The sequence below is a fragment of the Oncorhynchus mykiss genome, chromosome 4, assembly GCF_057628025.1.
Source record: "Oncorhynchus mykiss isolate SJ-2025 chromosome 4, ASM5762802v1, whole genome shotgun sequence".
Classification (NCBI taxonomy): domain Eukaryota; kingdom Metazoa; phylum Chordata; class Actinopteri; order Salmoniformes; family Salmonidae; genus Oncorhynchus; species Oncorhynchus mykiss.
The window spans coordinates 59,792,552-59,814,939 of NC_143025.1; the positions used below are offsets into that span (position 1 = coordinate 59,792,552).

The 22,388-nt window shown below is 40.3% G+C and overlaps 1 long non-coding RNA gene across 1 annotated transcript; it reads left to right on the forward strand.

The window, feature by feature from the left end:
• The first annotated feature begins 19,426 nt into the window (after window positions 1-19,426).
• On the forward strand, window positions 19,427-22,273 carry LOC110522055 (uncharacterized). Its single transcript, XR_002473254.3, has 3 exons — window positions 19,427-20,585; window positions 21,062-21,117; window positions 21,815-22,273. It is a non-coding gene; the product is annotated as an uncharacterized LOC110522055 (long non-coding RNA).
• Window positions 22,274-22,388: the final 115 nt, after the last annotated feature.

Here is a 22,388-nt window from a genome sequence, read left to right on the forward strand (position 1 = left end):
GTGTTTACTAAACATTTCAAGTTATGATAACTACAATTAATTGCACTGTCTTAACTTACAAAAACAATTGGAATCCGCTAAGAACAATTTGTTCAGTCAACTTTCAAATCAGAACTAATAAGTAAAATAAACTAAAACAAGACCTGTGTGTTAATTTAACTTCAAGTCAGAACCAAGAAGTCAAATCAGTGGTCTGTGCAACTGCCTCCGGTGCACATGCACTATTGTGTGGGTTTGAGTCTGGGTTTGAACTTCTTCATTATTGCTCTAATAGTGTACCTATTTAATAGCGGAACCCATTTTTTTTATTTTTGAATTTGTGACTGTTTGCCTTTCCACAATGTGATTGATGAAACATACCCCAGTTAAAGGGAGTCATGGAAGACCACAATACAGATCCTTTTTTCATAAATAAGAATCCCAATGGGGTGCCAACAATTGTCACAATTGTCATTTTGTTTATTGTTATTTTTAAATGGAATTTGATTGGTGCAACTTTGTTGGAGTGACGTCCCCCACATTCCTTGTAGCCAATAAATTCATTTTTTTCTCTGTGAGGGCAAAAGTCACATGCAATATCTCATTTTGTAATTTCTGACACCAATGCAGCAAATGTTAAAGAATATGGAGCCACATAGCATGAACTGTGTCAATTGTATGGACTATGGGTTACTATTGTGTTAGCTGAGGGTTACAGGTTTTCACTGCATGAAGGTCTACACATGTGTAACTAAGGCCAAGCTGCTTGCTTAGCAAGTAGGCCTATTGCTTATTCCTGTAAGACTAACTAAGTCGCTATGGATAAGAGCGTCTGCTAACTGAGTAAACTGTAGGAGAATGATTTACATATACTATTTCTCTATGCATGCACATGTATTAGCGATCCTAATATTGGGCCTAAGCTTTCATTGTTAGCCATCTAACAATTTGTGTTTGGTGAGGTCAATGTAGTGAAAGTAATATGTGTAATGTTACAATTGGTTATAAAAGAGATTAACTATTTTTTTTAAACACTCGAATGCATCAGATCACCTATCCCGTTGTGTGATGTTTGTGTACAGTTTGCTCCTTGTTTGCACATTGATAGGGGATATAGATCAAACTTAATTTGGTTCAGCACTTGCCCCTTGTAATTCTTGTAGTTAGTCAATGAATTCTTAAACAAAAGTGTACAATGTTTTGAATCAAACATATCTTTTATTTACTTAAGCCTTGTCGTACTAGCACAATTTATTTTAGAACTCTGCGGTAATTTATAGGCGGCGGCACATTTCAGAAAGTGGCTTGATCAAGACCGTGCTTCGGCAACTCCTCTACTGCATTCAACAGCTTTCCAAGCTGAATAGCTTAGCAAAAGGTGAGTATCGCCTTTAAAACAATACAACCACTAGCATGTTATTTACCTACTTGGTAACCTACACGGTATAAATATTTATTGGGTAAGTTAACAAGTGCCCTTTATAAAAAATAATGCTAACTTTTCAGCACATGAATAGCAAGAACATTAGCCATTATGTTAACGTTACATGTTAGCAAGCTGGTTAGCATAGCACACACACCATGATAAAATGGTAATTTGGTTAAAACCTCTTGGTGTTAGGGGGCAGTATTTTCATTTTTGGAAAAAAAACATTCCTGTTTTAAACGGGATATTTTGTCAGGAAAAGATGCTAGAATATGCATATAATTGACAGCTTTGGATAGAAAACACTCTGACGTTTCCAAAACTGTAAAGATATTGTCTGTGAGTACAACAGAACTGATGTTGCAGGCGAAAGCCTGAGAAAATTCCAATCCGGAAGTGCCCCAGGTTTTGAAAGCGCTGCGTTCCAATGACTCCCTATTCAGCTGTGAATGTACCATCAACGAGCTTACACTTTCTACGTATTCCCCAAGGTGTCTACAGCATTGTGACGTAGTTTTACGCATTTCTGTTGAAGAATAGCCATAGGCGGCCACATTGCGTAAGTGGTCACATGGTGGCTCCAAGAGAGATTCTCACGTAAAATACAGAGGTAGCCATTATTCCAATCGGTCCTAGTGAAAAACTAATTGTCCCAACGGATATATTATCGAATAGATCTTAGAAAAACACCTTGAGGATGGATTCTAAACAACGTTTGCCATGTTTCTGTCGATATTATGGAGCTAATTTTGAATATTTTTCGGAGTTGTGGTTACCGCAATTTCGGGCGATTTCTCAGCCAAATGTGAAGAACAAACGGAGCTATTTCGCCTACAAAAATAATATTTTGGGAAAAAACTTTGGCTGTCTACCTGGGAGTCTTGTGAGTGAAAACATCCGAAGTTCATCAAAGGTAAACGATTTAATTTGATTGCTTTTCTGATTTCCGTGACAAGGTTGCCTGCTGCTAGCAAGGCATAATGTTATAATAGGCTTTGATAAACTTACACAAATGCTTGTCTAGCGTTGGCTGTAAAGCATATTTTGAAAATCTGAGATGACAGGGTGATTAACAAAAGGATAAGGTGTGTTCCAACATATTTCACTTGTGATTTTCATGAATAGGAATATTTTCTAGGAAGATTTATGTCCGTTGCATTATGCTAATTAGTGTCAGATGATGACAACGGTCCCGTTCACGGGATGGGGTGTCACTACAGGTTAAATTCACCCAGCTTATTGTGGGAAGCTTGTGGAAGGCTACCTGAAACGTTTGTCCCAAGTTAAACAATTTAAAGGCAATGCTACCAAATACTAATTGAGGGTATGTAAACTTCTGACCCACTGGGAATGTGATGAAAGAAATAAAAGCTGAAATATATCATTCTCTCTACTATTATTCTGACATTTCACATTCTTAAAATAAAGTGGTGATCCTAACGGACCTGAAAAGGGAATTTTTACTTGGATTAAATGTCAGGAATTGTGAAAAACTGAGTTTAAATGTATTTGGCTAAGGAGTATGTAAACTTCCGACTTCAACTATATGTATATTTTAATCACATGCTTCCGGGTTTTTCTGTGTTAGTTTCAGTTTAAACTGCAAAATCAAGATATACTTCCCCCAAGTATAAGTACTGTAGCTCCATTACTATGGTAACCATTTTGGTCTGAAAGTGGCAGCGGATCATTTGAATCACTTTCCTACATTAAATGCTTATAGGGTTTTTTAACAAGTGTTTTTTGAGTTTTGTAGCAATGTAATTGGCTATTTTGCTTGATGGCCTTAGTGCCCTGGCTGATTGTTTTGGTGCACTGGCAGATGAGGCACCCCCTTAAGGCATAGTGGCCTTGTCCCTAAAATTCCTTTCCTGGTATGTTATTCTCCTCAAACAGGTTGCTCTGGAGTTCATGATACTGGTGTCTGTGGACCTAAAGAAGACATTTTATGAAGGCCTGGACTAGAGGTTGACCGATTATGATTTTTCAACACCGATACCGATTATTGGAGGACCAAAAAAGCCGATACCAATTAATCGGACGATTTTTATATATATGTAATAATGACAATTACAACAATACTGAATGAACAATCATCATTTTGATGTTCCAAGATGGTGTAGCAGTCAGACGTCCTTTGTCATCGTCCTGTGTATATATCTTTTTTAATCATTTTTTTCGCATACCTTTTTATATCTTAAAAAAAACTTCAAACACTCTCCTGCAACCCGCCTCACCCAATGTGGTTCGGATCTGGGGGGTTTTCTAAAGTATTATTCACCTCGAATCCGGAATCTACTAGCTAGCAGTCAGCTAATCACTGCTAGCGGTCATCAGCTAACCTTTAGCTCAGAGGGCTCTCGACGAGTTTGTACAACACGTCTCAAACCAGAGCATTACCGGACCTATTTTCTTTCCATATCCCCGGATTCCTACCGCAAGCTCTGGACATTTTCACCTGGATCTTCGCAGCTAGCTAGCTGCTATCCGAGTACTGGCTAACGTCGGTCCCGGAGCAAGCACCAATTAGCCTGGAGCTAGCCCACGCTAGGACCTTTCTCCCGGCTTGCTAAAGAGGCCCATCAGCCACTCCCGAGCTGCAATACCCGGAACCCTTCTACTGCCGGTACGGGGCAAGGAACGACTGGACTACGACTTAATCTGCTCGAGGAGGACCTCAACTGGCCTCTACATCGCGACTACCCCTGAATGCCCATCCGCATGCCGCAGCCCGCTAGCTGCTAGCTGTCTAGAGCATATTGGACTGTTAGCTGTATAGATCCATCGGCCAATTTCTTGGGCCACTATACCTATTTTGCCAATTGGACTTGGACTCCTCTGCTACTTGTAACCCTACTAATCCATCACCACTGGTCAATCGACGTCACCAACGCGGAGGCCAAAACAGACTTTACTCCGTCGAGACATCCCTCTAAGGCCCTTCTGCTAGCTTGCTAGCCCCGGTCTACTAGCTGTCTGAATCGCCGTGTCTCCAGCCAGCCCAACCACTCACTGGACCCCTATTGATCACCCGGATATGCATGCCTCTCCCTAATATCAATATGCCTTGTCCATTACTGTCCTGGTTAGTGATTATTGTTTTATTTCACTGTAGTCTCTAGCCATGCTCAATATGCCTTAACCTACCATTTAGTTCCACCTCCCACATATGCGGTGACATCACCTGGTTTAAACGTCTCTAGAGACAATATCTCTCTCATTATTACTCAATGCCTAGGTTTACCTCCAATGTACTCACATCCTACCATACCTCTGTCTGTACATTATGCCCTGAATCTATTCTCTCACGCCCTGAAACCTGCTCCTTTTACTCTCTGGTCTGAACGCACTAAATGACCAGTCCTGTTTTAGCCTTTAGCCGTACCCTCATCCTACTCCTCCTCTGTTCCTCTGGTGATGTAGAGGTTAATCCAAGCCCTGCAGTTCCTAGCTCCACTCCTACTCCCCAGGTGCTCTAATTTGTTTACTTCTGTAACTGTAAAAGCCTTGGTTTCATGCATGTTAACATTAGAAGCCTCCTCTCAAAGTTTGTTTTATTCACTGCCAACCCAGATGTCCTAGCCGTATCTGAATCCTGGCTTAGGAAGTCCACCAAAACTCTTGAAATTTCCATCCCTAACTATAACATTTTCCGACAAGATAGAACTGCCAGAGGGGGCGGTGTTCTGCATTCGCATCGAACAGCCCCCGTGATATGCAACTTTTCAGGGAAGTTAGGAACATATACACAGGCAGTTAGAAAAGCTAAGGCTAGCTTTTTCAAGCAGAAACTCAAAAAAGTTCTGGGACACTGTAAATTCCATGGAGAACAAGAGCACCTCCTCCCAGCTGCCCACTGTACTGAGGCTAGGAAACACTGTTACCACTGATAAATCCACAATAATTGAGAATTTCAAGAAGTATTTTTCTACGGCTGGCCATGCTTTCCACCTGGCTACACCTAACCCGGTCAACAGCCCTGCCCTCCCCACAGCAACTCGCTCAAACTTCCCCCACTTCTCCTTCACCCAAATCCAGATAGCTGATGTTCTGAAAGAGCTGCAAAATCTAAACACCTACAAATCATCCGGGCTAGACAATCTGGACCCTCTCTTTCTAAAATTATCTGCCGAAATTGTTGAAACCCCTATTACTAGCCTGTTCAACCTCTCTTTCGTGTCGTCTGAGATTCCCATAGATTCGAAAGCGGCCGCGGTCATCCCCCTCTTCAAAGGGGGAGACACTCTAGACCCAAACTGCTACAGACCTATATATATTCTAGCCTGCCTTTCTAAGGTCTTTGAAAGCCAAGTTAACAAACAGATTACCGACCATTTCGAATCTCCCCGTACCTTCTTCGCTATGCAATCTGGTTTCAGAGCTGGTCATGGGTGCACCTCAGCCGCGCTCAAGGTCCTAAACGATATCATAACCGCCATCGATAAGAGACATTACTGTGCAGCCGTATTCATCGACCTGGCTAAGGCTTTCGACTCCGTCAATCACAACATTCTTATTGGCAGACTCAACAGCCTTGGTTTCCAAATGATTGCCTCGCCTGGTTCACCAACTACTTCTCCGATAGAGTTTAGTATGTCAAATCGGAGGACCTGTTGACCGGACCTCTGGCAGTCTCTATGGGGGTGCCACAGGGTTAAATTCTCGGGCCGACTCTCTTCTATGTATACATCAATGATGTCGATCTCGCTGCTGGTGATTCTTCGATCCACCTCCACGCAGACGACACCATTCTGTACACCTCTGGCCCTTCTTTGGACACTGTGTTAACTAACCTCCAGATGAGCTTCAATGCCATACCACTCTCCTTCCGTGGCCTCCAACTGCTCTTAAATGCAAGTAAAACTAAATGCAAGCTCTTCAACCAACCCACACCTGCCCTCCCGTCCAGCATCACTACTCTGGATGGTTCTGACTTAGAATATGTGGACAACTACAAATACCTAGGTGTCTGGTTAGACTGTAAACTCTCCTTTCAGACTCATATTAAACATCTCCAATCCAAAATTAAATCTAGAATTTGTTTCCTATTTTTCAACAAAGCATCCTTCACTCATGCTGCCAAACATACCCTCGTAAACTGACCATCCTACCGATCCTTGACTTCGGCGATATCATCCACAAAATAGCCTCCAACACTCTACTCAACAAATTGGATGCAGTCTATCACAGTGCCATCCGTTTTGTCACCAAAGCCCCATATACTACCCTCCACTGCGACCTGTATGCTCTCGTTGGCTGGCCTATTTATTGCCTTACCTCTCTTATCTTACCTCATTTGCACATGTTGTATATAGATTTTTCTACTGTATTATTGATTGTATGTTTGTTTATTCCATAGGTAACTCTGTGTTGTATGTGTCGAACTGCTTTGCTTTAACTTGGCCAGGTTGCAGTTGCAAATGAGAACTTGTTTTCAACTACCCTATCTGGTTAAATAAAGGTGAAATAAAAAAATGTAAAAAACAATGAACACATTTATTTTAACTTAATATAATACATACATAAAATCTATTTAGTCTCAAATAAATAATGAAACATGTCCAATTTGGTTCAAATAATGCAAAAACACAGTGTTGGAGAAGAAAGTAAAAGTGCAATATGTGCCATGTAAAAAAGCTAACATTTAAGTTCCTTGCTCAGAACATGAGAACATATGAAAGCTGGTGGTTCAGTATTCCCAGTTAAGAAGTTTTAGGTTGTAGTTATTATAGGAATTATGACGCGTCGACTATTTCTCTCGCTACCATTTGTATTTCATATACCTTTGACTGTTGGATGTTCTTATAGGCACTTTAGTATTGCCAGCCTAATCTCGGGAGTTGATAGGCTTGAAGTCATAAACAGCGCTGTGCTTCAAGCATTGTTAAGAGCTGCTGGCAAATGCAGGAAAGTGCTGTTTGAATGAATGCTTACGAGCCTGCTGCTGCCTACCTCCGCTCAGTCAGACTGCGCTATCAAATATCAAATCATAGACTTAATAATATAATAAGAAATACGAAAATAAGAAATACAAGCCTTTGGTCATTAATATGGTCAAATCCGGAAACTATCATTTCGAAGAAAAAAACATGTTTATTATTTCTGTGAAATACGCAACCCTTAGTCAAAATATTGCTGTTACATTGCACAACCTTCAATGTTATGTCGAAATTATGTATAATTCGGACAAATTAGTTCACAGTTTGCAACGAGGCAGGCGGCCCAAGCTGTTGCATATACCCTGACTCTGTTTGCACTGAACGCAAGAGAATTGACACAATTTCCCTCGTTAATATTGCCTGCTAACAGGATTTTTTTTTAAATTAATTTTAAGAAAGGCCTTTATGTTTACGGTTAGGTACATTTGTGCAAAGATTGTGCTTTCTTCGGCAATGTGATTTTGTTAAATCATCACCCATTTGGCGAAGTTGAAGTAGGTGTGATTCGATGATAAATTAACAAGCACCGCATTGATTATATTATATTATATTATATTAGGACAAGCTAGTTAACCTAGTAATATCATGAACCATGTGTAGTTAACTAGTGATTATGTGAAGATAGGTTTAATGCTAGCTAGCAATTTACCTTGGCTCCTTGCAACCACAAGGTCCTTTTGATGCTGCACTCGCATGGCAGGCTCACTCGCATAACAGGTGGTCAGCCTGCCACACAGTTTCCTCGTGGATTGCAATGTAATCGGCCATAATCGGAGTCCAAAAAGGCCGATTACCAATTGTTATGAAAACTTGAAATCAGCCCTAATTAATCGGCCTCTAGCCTGGACAGTAATCTTCCCAAGCTCCTTGAATTCTCTCGGGCTGAGAGTGGTGGAGGGATGGAGCTAAAACACCTTATGAACAGTCTTGACAAAAGTTTGGGGTCACTTAGAAATGTCCTTGTTTTTGAGAGAAAAGCATTGTCCATTAAAATAATATCACATTGATCAGAAATAGAGCGTAGACAGTGTTATTGTTGTAAATGACTATTTTTTTCTGGAAATGGCAGATTTTTTAATGGAATATCTATATAGGCTTAAATAGGCCCATTATCAGCAACCATCACTCCTGTGTTCCAATGGCACGTTGTGTTAGCTTAATCCAAGTTTATCATTTTAAAAGGCTAATTGATCATTAGAAAACCCTTTTGCAATTATGTTAGCACAGCTGAAAACTGTTGTTCTCGTTAAAGAAGCAATAAAACTGGCCTTCTTTAGACTAGTTGAGTATCTGGAGCATCAGCATTTGTGGGTTCGATTACAGGCTCAAAATGGCTAGAAACAAAGCACTTTCTTCTGAAATTCATCAGTCTATTTTTGTTCTGAGAAATGAAGGCTATTCCATGCGAGAAATTGCCAAGAAACTGAAGATCTCGTACAATGCTGTGTACTACTCCCTTCACAGAAAAGCACAAACTGGCCCTAACCAGAATAGAAAAAGGAGTGGGAGGCCCCGTTGCACAACTGAGCAAGAGGACAAGTACATTAGAGTGTCTAGTTTGAGAAACAGATGCCTCACAAGTCCTCAACTGGCAGCTTCATTAAATAGTACCCGCAAAACACCAGTCTCATCGTCAACAGTGAAGAGGCGACTCCGGGATGCTGGCCTTCCAGGCAGAGGTCCTCTGTCCAGTATCTGTGTTCAGTGTCCATATCTCAGACTGGCCAATAAAAAGAAAAAATTAAGATGGGCAAAAGAGCGTTTGATTATATTGACATTAAAGTCTTCTGTACAGTTATTACCTACATTTTGGTGTATTGATAATTGCTACTTCTTTAAATACACATCAGTATTAGGGATGAAACCTTAACATTGACAACCACATTAACAATGTCATAAAACAGTCAATTGTGCTTTTGTTGTTAGAGTTCCAATCAAAGGAAGAGAGAGGTTGTGCTCGGGGGCTTGCCATACGTCCTGCGAGAAGTCCCTACTAATGTTTTAAAGACATGTGAGGTATACATCCCTACAACATAACTTTATGCTTTCTCCCAGGAGGGAAATTTCAGATGAATCATGATGCACTGTAGCATTCAATGGAGTCAAGTTGAATGTCTGTCGCCATCTGAAGTGATTATAACACACAGGCCAAATCAAATGTGTACCAACTACAGTATATACGGACATTTCTTTTAGCAATGTTTTATTTGTTTCACTTTTACTCAACCTTTCTCCCTTGCTAGACATTCAATGAAGAATAGTAATTTCGCATTGCTTTTTGTCCAGAAGAAACTAAATCTTTATGTTGGACAACTTTATCTTGGACTACAAAGCAAAAATCAGGACCATACATTAAACACAATACTAAGTTTGGCCGATAATACCTAACTACCATGTAAACAACTATTGATAGCTGTTGTCGATGGTTGTGAAATGTAAGTATGCTCAAGTTTTAGCATATTTGAACTTATCACACATCCCTGGTGTATGGCAGCACACAACACTGCAGTGCCCTTAGTGATATGTCAAATTCCTTATTGTTAGACAATTAACAGAATTAAAGTGGCACTGTGAGGAATTCCAAATTCTATACAAAAGCTGTAAAAACAATATTTATTGTTATTTCAAAAGTTTAAAAAGCGATTTTGATAGAACAATTAATCCCTACACCATGCAGTGCTGATTTTTGCCATTTGAACAGGAATTGCAATCAGTTTTGCGTCAACAGTTTCGTCAGTGGGCTCGCCCTGGCCCGTCTTCAATATAAACTTAGCATTTTAGGCTGTGCTTTAGTGCAACAAATTAGTTGCTTATTATAGGGATTCATTGTCCTATCTAAACTTTTTATATATTTTTTTTATATCTAGAAATATATATTTTTTAGATTTTGTTAGCTGGTCAAGTAGTAGAGGCGGAATTCTACACAGTGCACAGTGAATGTTGTAGAAAGAGCTGATTGCCAAAATAGCACTGAATGATAGATGAGGCTTTATATGGTTTTCCCCCTCATTTTCAGTGTTGGATGACCATGGGCCTTTGCGTCGCTATAGCGAACAATCAATTGTTTTTTGCAAATAGGAAAAGAACCTCAGCTAAGAACGCATTCTATCTAGACCTGGAAGCAATCATGGTTGACTGACGTGCTAAAGGACCATGCTTGTTTACTGGCGCAATGCTCTTGACCACTAGGCTACCTGCCACCCCACTTGCCTGCATCAATATGCAACAGTACATTTGCAGACAGTTTCACAGAAAAATTGTATTGGAGGATGTTTTGTAGGGCAATGCCTCTAATCTTTGTCTATTTTTGTTCTGTTTTTCAGAAGACAACTGATTCTGAGGGAGTCAACTGCGGAGTGAAAATCGGTATCCTTGTCGTGGTGGTTGGAGCTGCAGCAGATGACCCAATACCAGCTGACAATGTCGAAGTTGCCCTTGTGATAGAAGAGCAGGTGATCATACATGAGCTTCACAATGTCCCAAATGCCTTTGCCACTTTGATTGGACTTCTTTATTGTCCGAACATGGATTACCCAAATTGTTTGAGGTACACTTTTGAGGTAGTTCAGAAAATGTTCTTGAAGATTGGTGCAGAAAACTGTACAGCAAAGTCCATGGGCTGAGAAACCGTCTCCTTCGTTAAGACAACTCATTTGTGTGTTTTTGTTTTACTCGCAGTAGTTGAGTTAATTTCTCTTGACAAGGATGCTGTTATTTGCCTAAGTCTTACAAATCTCAGTTTTGGGAAGACTTAAGTTACCCTATTTGTACATGTGACCTTCAGTCTACAAACTACAACCGTCTTTTGTTAGAGACCATTGATTTGCTATCATCTCTTCCCATTAACTACAGTGCATTTTGAAAATGTATACAGTATGTTAAAAAAAAAAAAATGTCACACTCAACACCAACTTGTCTTAGAAACCATTCTGAAGGTTCTCTTCGCTCAGTGTTTGAAGTTTTATTTACCGTGCCATAAAACCATGTTTCAGTGGTGCCATTTACAAAATGTGTATGGGTTTATTGGACAGTGGAATGTAAGTGACAGCAGAATTTGGCTACCCGTTTAAATGCACCCAAAGACATGCATCTAAAAATATATGCATTGTTAGATTTTTTTTAAATTTATGACAATCAAAATGCATTCTAGAGAACAATACATTGTTGCAAGTTTATTTGTTTGGTAATACATAATGCAATAAATGTTCTGAAATACACGAAAGGCCTATGTTATTACAAGCTAGATGGAATTAGTTGACTTCAATGTAAGTTGTTGAATCGATGAATGTGCTCTTGATAGTAAATCATTGAAATTATAAAGTAATTTAAAATGGAGATAAGCATTACTAAATCTGAACTTTGTTAAACTGTATTAAACTGTAAAAAAATTTATTAGAATGGATCAGTCTTTTAAATGTGGCTTTAGATCAGATAACTCACACTTTAATGTTGTTTCAACATGTTGTTTCCAGTCATCTAGTTGCGTGGCCTTTTTCAAGCTCAGAGCACTTAACATGTCACGTTGTCCAAGCTTAGACAATTTTGTTATGTAAACTTTACATGTAATTATGACAACTGTATTACTAGTTACAATAACTTAATTGAACGTTTACTTAAACAAAATCTGAAAAGAATTCAACTAAAATGGTTGGTTATACTGACATGATGATGTGGGCTTTAAATCTTTTTTATTTGTCAACATAAATGTTGCTTTAGCTATGATAACTCCACATTTATTGTTGACGTAATAAATGTTTAAGTTGATTCAAATGAGAATAGTAAGTTACACTGAAAAATGAAGCAGAGGACATAACTGTCTTTAATTTGTCAACATTAATGTAGCGTAAGATATTAGAACTCCACATTTATTGATAACATAACAAAGGTTTAAGTTGATTCAAATAATAATATCAAATTAAATTAACAATTAACAAACATAAAAAAAAAACATCTATTGTTAGTCAAAATAAATGTAATAAAAGCTAGGATAACGTGAAATGTGAAGTACTCTTGAGTTTGAAAAAGGCCACGCAACTAGGTCACTGGAAATATTAACTTTAAATAACAAATACTTTTTTACAGTGTATAGAGGAGACAGACCCACTGCTTGCCCTCTACGTTACACAGAGCTGGTAGTCCCATCCACCAAACTACCAGGTGTGAAACAGGGAAGGGACTCAGGGGGTTGCCAATTTGGTATAGAGCAGACCTAACTCACTCTAATAATGAAAACAGGAACATTTTACATGTGAAATGGAAATTCAAAAGGAAATGATCTTAACAGAGACAAATGTCCTCCTGTGTGCTACCTATATCCCCCCACTAGAATCCCTATACTTTAATGAAGACAGCTTCTCCATCCTGGAGGGGGAAATCAATCATTTCCAGGCCCAGGGACATGTACTAGTCTGTGGCGACCTAAATGCCAGAACCGGACAAGAACCTGACATCCTCAGCACACAGGGGGACAAACACCAGCCTGGAGGTGACAGCATTCCCTCCTCCATATGCCCCCCTAGACACAAATACGACAAAATAACCAACAAAAACAGGTCACAACTCCTGCAGCTCTGTCGCATGCTGGGTATATACATACTGTAGTCAATGGTAGGCTTCGAGGGGACTCCTATGGTAGCTACACCTATAGCTCATCTTTTGGCAGTAGTACTGTAGACTACTTTATCACTGACCTCAACCCAGAGTCTCTGTGTCCACAGTCAGCCCACTGACACCCCTATCAGACCACAGCAAAATCACAGTCTACTTGAACAGAGCAACACTCAATCATGAAGCATCAAAGCCAAAGGAACAGAATAATATTAAGAAATGCTATAGATGGAATGTAGTGTGAAACCTACCAAAAAACAATTAGGCAACAACAAATTCAATGCCTTTTAGACAACTTCCTGGACAAAACGTCCCACTGTAATAGTGAAGGTGTAAACTTGGCAGTAGAAAACCTAAACAGTATATTTGACCCCCCCCAGCTTTCCTATCAAATCTAAAAATGTCAAACACAAAACCGAAGAAAGATTTATAACAATGACAAATGGTTTGATGAAGAATGCAAAAACCTAAGAACAAAATTGAGAAACCTATCCAATCAAAAACATAGAGACCCAGAAAACCTGAGTCTACGCCTTCAGTATGGTGAATCACTAAAACAATACAGAAATACAGTATGGAAAAAGGAGGAACAGCACAATGTAATTGAAGATTCCATAGACTAACCACTTCTGGGAAAATTGGTAAACACTAAACAAACAACACAAAGAGGTATCTATCCAAAATGGGGATATATGGGTAAACCACTTATCCAATCTTTTTGGCCCTATAACAAAGAACAAACATATACATGTCAAATACAAAACTTAGAATCAACTATTAAAGAACCCACTGAATGAACTACAGAACAAAATACAAACCATCCAACCCAAAAAGGCCTGTGGTGTTGATGGTATCCTCAATGAAATGATAAAAAAAACTCTTTAACATCATCCTTAACTCTGGCATCTTCCCCAATATTTGGAACCAAGACCTGATCGCCCAAATCCAAAACAAATTTGACCCCAATAACTACCGTGGGATATGCGTCAACAGCAACCTTGGGAAAATCCTCTGCTTAATCATTAACAGCAAACTTGTTCGTACATTTCCTCGGTGAAAACAATGTACTTAGCAAATGTCAAATTGGCTTTTTACCAAATTACCGTATGACAGATCATGTGTTCACCTTGCACACCCTAATTGACAAAAAAACAAAAAAAAACAAAGGCAAAGTCTTCTCATGCTTTGTTGACTTCAAAAAAGCCTTTGACTCAATTTGGCATGAGTGTCTGCTAAACAAATTGATGGAAAGGGGTGTTGAGGGAAAAACATACGACATGATAAAATCCATGTACACAAACAACAAGTGTGAGGTTAAAATTGGAAAAAAACACACATTTATTTCCAGAGGGTCATGGGTTAAGCAGTGATGCAGTTTAAGCCCCACCCTCTTCAACATATATATCAACAAATTGGCGAGGGCACTAGAACAGTCTGCAGCACCCGGCCTCACCCTACTAGAATCTGAAGTCAAATGTCTACTGTTTGCTGATGATCTGGTGCTTCTGTCATCAACCAAGGAGGGCCTACAGCAGCACCTAGATCTTCTGCACAGATTCTGTCAGACCTGGGCCTTGACACTAAATCTCAGTAAGACAAAAATAATGGTGTTCTGAAAAAGGTCCAGTCGCCAGGACCACAAATACAAATTCCATTTAAACACTTACCCTAGAGCACACAAACTATACATACCTCGGCCTAAACATCAGCGCCACAGGTAACTTCCACAAAGCTGTGAACGAGCTGAGAGACAAGGCAAGAAGGGCCTTCTATGCCATCAAAAGGAACATAGAATTCGACATACCAATTAGGATCTGGCAAAAAATACTTGAATCAGTTATAGAACCCATTGCCCTTTATGGTTGTGAGGTCTGGGGTCTGCTCACCAACCAAGAATTCACAAAATGGGACAAACACCAAAAGTCCTTCATGTACAATGTAAAACACCAAATAATGCATGCAGAGCAGAATTAGGCCAATACCTGCTAATTATCAAAATCCAGAAAAGAGCTTGTCACGCCCTGACCTTAGAGATCCTTCTTATGTCTCTATTTTGGTTTGGTCAGGGCGTGATTTGGGGTGGGCATTCTATGTTTTGTGTTCTATGTTTTCTGTTTTTGTGTCTGCACCAGACAGAACTGTTTCAGTTTCGTTCGTTCTCCTTATTATTTTTGTTATTTCAGTGTTTAGTTAATAAAAATCATGAACACGTACCACGCTGCACCTTGGTCCATACCTTCTTCAAACAGCCGTTACAGAGCCATAAATTCTACAGCCATCTAAAAGTAAGCGATTCACAAACCATCCATAACAAAACCATCACCTACAGAGAGATGAATCTGAAGAAGAGTCCCATAAGCAAGCTGGCCCTGGGGCTCTGTTCACAAACACAAACAGACCCCTCCCCCAGGGCAGCAACACAATTAGACCCAACCAAATCATGAGAAAACAAAAAGATAATTACTTGACACATTGGAAAGAATTAACAAAAAATCTAGAATGCTATTTGGCCCATAACAGAGAGTACACGGTGGCAGAATACCTGACCCAAGCGTAGACAGACATGGCTCTCAAGAGAAGACAGGCTATGTGCATACTTCCCACAAAATGAGGTGGAAACTGAGCTGCACTTCCTAACCTGCCAAATATATGACCATCTTAGAGACACATATTCCATCAGATTACACAGATCCACAAAGAATTCGAAAACAAACCCAATTTTGATAAACTCCCATATCTACTGGGTGAAATACCACAGTGTGCCATCACAGCAGCAAGATTTGTGACCTGTTGCCACAAAAAAGGGCAACCAGTGAAGAACAAACACCATTGTAAATACAATCCATATTTATGTTTTTGGCCATCAAATAAGAATTTGTTCGTAACTGACTTGTCAAGGTAAATAAAGGTCAAATAAAAATACTAATATTTATTTATTTTCTCTTTTGTACTTTAACTATTTGCACATTGTCACAGCACTGTATATATACATAATATGACATTTGAAATGTCTTTATTCTTTTGGAACTTCTGTGAGTGTAATGTTTACTGTAAATGTGTATTGTTTATTTCACTTTTGTTAATTATTTACTTCACTTACTTTGGCAATGTTAACATGTGTCCCATGTCGATAAAGCCCTTCAATTGAATTGAATTGAGAGAGAGACAGAGCGCGAGAGAGAGAGAAAGAGAGCGAGAGACACAGAGAGAGAAAGCCGCACTGTGAGCAATAAGAAGACTTAATCGTCATATAAAAGTGGATCCCTTGAAAGTGCAAGTCCTGAAAGTTTTCCCTAGGACAAATCCTGACATGATTGCGTGAACGCATTGAACCAACAGGAGTGAACTGATAGCTGCTGACAAACTGACGACTGTGTGATCACCCTCTCAAGTCACGGTAAGCGGTACAGGAGTGCCAAGTCTAGGTCCAAGAGGCTTCTAAACAGCTTCCACCCCCAAGCCATAAGACTCCTGAATATGTAATCAAATGACTATCCAGACTATTTACATTGCTCTTTTATGCTGCTGCTACTCTCTGTTATTAACTATGCATAGTCATGTTAATAACTATACCTACATGTACATATTACCTGAATTACCTCAACTAACCAGTGCCAACTGGGATCGAATTCGGGTCTCCTGGGCCCAGTTTTTCAGAAGTTCTCATCCGGATTTCACCTATCAGATACAATTAAATGTATAGAAATAGAATGAATAGAACGAGACTGCTTTAGCTCGCTGAGCTAAAGCCTAGATATAAGCTCAGGGAGCTAACGCAAATCTTCAAGTCTCAGGAAAGGGTACCCATCACCTGGCCTCTCATCAGGAACGTCTACCTAAGGGGTATCGGATAATGATTGACTTCCAGGGACAGAGGAACAATGCGAATGTAAAGGGCTCCACCCTGGTCAAGGCTGTGTGCAAGAAGAGAGATGCAGACAGCCAGTGGCATTGTGAGAAATAGCTCACCAAATTATATGGATATCCAATGACGGAAAATAACCAAATTTCACTTTGGCCAATTAACCCCCTTCTTATAAAACATGTCCTCAAAAGAACTGCTACATTCTCGGTAAGTTTGAAAAGGGGCCCAGAAAAGGAAGTGCTGAGAATAAGTACTCAAATGGTTGCAGCCAAAAGCCCTTACCATTGTGACAGTGTGCATCCCAAATGGCACCCAATTTCCTATAAGGTGTTATAGGGCGCTGAGTTAATTCTGATGGATGAGTAACAGTTGCTCTGAGATGCGATTTAAATGCTGTCCCAGCTTCAACAAGCATTTTGTCTAAAGAAAATAATCTATGACAAAACATAAACCCTGTATTACTTTGACGCGCGGGAGGAAAATACCACAAAGTGAAACTTTCAGTAAATATGACAAAATGAACACATTCGCTCTCTTATGAATGCTGGAAAGCCGTAATATTTTCACAACTACTCCAGGTCTTCTTCCTCCCCAGTTGAATATCATGAAAACATCAATGTGCTCTTTTTCACCCTTACCTTATTAAGAGTCTACGGTTTATTTGTGCAGGTTGTTTGCATCATCAATTTGAAACAGGGGAATGTGCGTACATGCTACTGTATCCAGCAACTTGGGAAGAGAAGAGTGACCATGGAAAATGCATGATGAGGGTTCTGTACATCTCAAATGGCACTCTATTCCTGTATAGTACTCTACTTCTGACCAGAAGTACAGAATGCTTGGAGTCAGTGACCCATTTTCATATTGATCTTAACCGTTGCTGATCACTGTTTATCTCTATTTTGAATGTCCATTTTCCATTGTCTTAAATACTCCTGAAAAGTACTTAAATTACTTTGACACATAGACCTATACAGTATTTTTTATTTTATTTCAACGTTTTTTTAACTAGGCAAGTCAGTTAAGAACAAATTCTTATTTACAATGACAGCCTACCAAAGGCAAAAGGCCTCCTGCGGGGACGGGGGCTGGGATTAAAAGTAAAAATAAATAAAATCAAATAAAATATAGGACTAAACACACAATCATGACAAGAGAGACAACACAACACTACATAAAGAGAGACCTAGACAACAACATAGCATGGCAGCAACACAACATGACAACAACATGGCAGCAGCACAACATGGTAGCAGCACAAAACAGGGAACAAACATTATTTGGCACAGACAACAGCACAAAGGGCAAGAAGGTAGAGACAACAATACATTACACAAAGCAGCCACAACTGTCAGTAAGTGTCCATGATTGAGTCTTTGAATTAAGAGATTGAGATAAAACTGACCTTTAACAGAATGTGACTGGCAGAACGGGTGTTGTATGTAGAGGATGAGGGCTGCAGTAGATATCTCAGATAGGGGGAGTGAGGCTTAAGAGGGTTTTATAAATAAGCATCAACCAGTGGGTCTTGCGACGGTTATACAGAGATGATCAGTTTACAGAGGAGTATAGTGCAGTGATGTATCCTATGAGGAGCTTTGGTGGCAAATGTGATGGCCGAATGGTAAAGAACATCTAGCCTCTCGAGAGCACCCTTACCTGCGGATCTATAAATTACGTCTCCGTAATCTAGCATGGGTAGGATGGTCATCTGAATCAGGGTTAGTTTTGCAGCTGGGGTGAAAGAGGAGCGATTACGATAGAGGAAACCAAGTCTAGATTTAACTTCAGCCTGCAGCTTTGATATGTGCTGAGAGAAGGACAGTGTACCATCTAGCCATACTCCCAAGTACTTGTATGAGGTGACTACCTCAAGCGCTAAAGCCTCAGAGGATGTAATCACACCTGTGGGGAGAGGAGCACTCTTCTTACCAAACCACACAACCTTTGTTTTGAGGGTGTTCAGAACAAGGTTAAGGGCACAGAATGCTTGTTGGACACTAAGAAAGCTTTGTTGTAGGGCGTTTAAGTAGCACATAAACCTGTAGCTGAAAACTACTGGACGCATGAGATATCAGCTCTATCTCAAAAGCCAGCCTATTCCCTATAGTGCACAACTTCTGACCAGTGCCATTAGGGATAGGGGGGCAGGGTAGCCTAGTGGTTAGAGTGTTGGACTAGTAACCGGAAGGTTGCGAGTTCAAACCCCCGAGCTGACAAGGTACAAATCTGTCGTTCTGCCCCTGAACAGGCAGTTAACCCACTGTTCCCAGGCCGTCATTGAAAATAAGAATTTGTTCTTAACTGACTTGCCTGGTTAAATAAAGGTAAAATAAAAAATAAATAAAATAAAAAGAAGTGCACTGTGTTGGAAATAGGGTGCCAGTTGGGACGCTGTACTATTTTCTCACAACAAGCCCTTGGCATCTAGTGCAGCTAGTGAATTAAGACAGTAAACAGATAGAAAACAGTAGTTCAGTTGTGTTGAGAAACTCAAACCACCAGTGCAGGTGTGTGGCTCCGGGCACTCCAGGCACTGTGAGAGCTCCATCTCAAGTCAGCTGAGAGCCCGCGCGCTGACTGACAGCTCCCGTCGTCATAGCAGCCGCCAGAGCGGCGCCTGCCTGGCTTCAAGTGCTGCTGTGAATGGGATGCCGTCACAGCGCTGGCGCCAGGCAGTCGGTAGAAGTGGGAGCTTGCGGCGAAGCCAGGCAACTCGCTACAGCTACTGCAGTGTGAGTGCGTTGAGCTCTATGGTGCCAAGCAATCATGAGATTGGGTTCAACTTGGTCCAGTGGGTAAGAAATGGGGAAACTGCGCACAGCTTTAACGCATGGTAAAGTTAACTCACTCCAGATGAGCTAGGGTCACGAAACTAAATAATGTGCAATTTCCCTCTATGGAAAAAAGGCCAATATAGGCTATCAATAGCTGGGACGTGGAACTGTAGTTGGTTATTGGGGTGAACATCTCTGGCGAGTAACCTAATTGGCTCTGCGTAATTAGGAGGTAGTCTACATTTGGCACACTGATGTGCCTTTAGATCGCCTATAGGCCCACAGTCAGAAGTAGCCTACAGACTCAGATGACTTCAAAATAGACTTTCACATGAACAGAGAAGAACATCACTCCAGTGCGCGCCTTCACTTAACTTGCTCAAGAATGCGGAAAATATGGGCGGGGTGGAAATATGTGCTCCATTTGAACCATTTCCATTGCTTTGGACAGTGAGTGACACTTCCAGGAAGCCAATCTACGAGCAGTTCGACCTGAGGCGCGACCAGCCCCGTGCACAAGGCTTATAAAAGGACTTGACAGCGTGCGCACTGCACTGATTGTATTTAGCGAAGTCTGGGCTAGGATATCTGCTTCTTTCATGCGTAATATCTTATCGCACACAACTGTCATCATGAAAGCAATAAGTCCTGTGCGGTCTATGAGAAACAACATTACCAACTCGTCGGAACATGCCCTCGGCATCGCCCGGAGCAAAAGCCCGATGGATGATCCTCTGAGTCTGCTGTACAATATGAACGACTGCTACACCAAGCTGAAAGAACTCGTGCCCAGCCTCCCGCAGAACAAGAACGTTAGTAAAATTGAGATATTGCAGCATGTTATAGACTATATATTAGACCTTCAGATTGCACTGGACTCTAGCTCAATCATCTCCAGCTGCCAACATCAGCAGCAGCGACCGGGACAGCCAGCATCACCCAGGAACCCCTTAGCAACCATCAACTCCGACATCAGCCTCCTCACCTTTCAGGTAAAATTACGAATAGTATAGAATAACTTCATTTTTTGTTCCAATGAGGGAACTTCTGTTTTGGAATGGTTCAGAAAAATAAATTGCCTAACATAAACATAGTAGGCTACACAGAAACTAGCTTGTTCAATTGGAGTTCCTATATTTTGATGTAGCCTAACTCCTATGACATGTACAGTATTCATGTAGTCTATGTAATATGTTATATATGCTTACTTTAGTTAAAGGCTTATATTCAAATATTTATTAGATCTTTCCAAAGCAGCCTTATATTCTGCTTCACATAAATCTCTAAAAATGTCTTTTACATTTGATTAAGTGCCACTGTTGGCTATTGTACAAGTTACAGCTTGGTGGTGAATGAATAGAAACCTAATAGAAACTAGACCACAGCCACTGTTCTAACTCAGCAATGCCAGTAGCCTCGATCTGTAAACAGTGATATTGAACAGTGGTTGTCTTGTGTGTTTTCACAGTCAAATGACCAGCTCCCCAAAGAGACTGATGACAGCTAAACTCTCCCTCTGACTGGGTAAGTATTTCCTTTAATACTGCCATTATTGCATCCATTTCCATTTGGAAAAGTAATTTTGCTGAGAGGTAAAAGAAAAGGTGCGCTCAAATGGGTCAAAACTTTAAGGACATAAAGACTTGGCGTCAGTTACACTTTGAAAAGGGTAGTCCATGGACTGTTATATTGTTGACTTGACTAACATTTGACACCACTGATTAACCTACCTGTATCATGATATCATAGGCTCTGGCTACATAATAGACTGGATGGCTACTCCAGTCTGTGGTTGTGTGGGTTCTGAAAACTACTGGTCTGTAGATAATTGTCTGTAAGTAAAAGCAGGCGCCAGCCAGCATCATTATAGCAAGTGTAGATCTATTCCCACGTTGTACTTAGAGGTTGTCAGGATGTTACTTATTCCTCCGACTGTGTCGACGCCTCCATCTGGTGCTCAGGGATTGCCCAGTATTTCAGCCTGTGCGTCCCAAATGGCACCCTATTTCCTTAAGTAGTGCCCTATGGGCCCTGTTTAAAAGTAGTGTGCTACATAGGGAAAAGGGTGCCATTTGGGACAGACATCCACCAGTATTTCAGTGTTTGGTTAAAGTAGAAAAAGAACTGTGGCTTCCTCTCAGGCGCCAGTCTGACTGTCCAGTTCCCTGTCTGTCCTTTAGCCTGGCTTCTCTCTAAATGTTACCCTCTTTTCTCTCCCCAGTCTATTACAGGTGTGTTTTAAACAGGACCCCATGTTCACCTCCACTGGCTGGCTGGATTTCCTCTTGAGTTTATATTTTTTCCTAAAAGGAGATACAAGTATGTGTTTTAGAGTTTTTATTTATCTACTGGCCTTTTATTTTTTTCTTTCAACGGAAGAATGATATCTCACCAACAATGGAAACACAAGGACAGAATAACTGACTGAAAAGATAGTATTGAAACGAGATATCTTTCGACGACAGGATTCTGCCTTTTCCTGGGCAGGTGGCGCATGAAACACAGGAGAACTCTCGAAATGTTTGCTGTTTCTTACAGACGGACTAATGGACACTCACTGTATATAAATGTTAAGACAAAAATCATGCCTGTATAGTATCAGATTGGTTGCAGAGAATATAATGAGGAATGTTGTAAATTGCACTTTTATACAATAATAAATTAGATTCCTTATACTGTACAATTATGTTAATATCCATATTATGTTTTATGAGGGATTATATTGGAACTTTGTAAGTGGTGTAAATATACAGATTTCCAACAACTGACAATTTTCAACATTGTCACTGGACCTT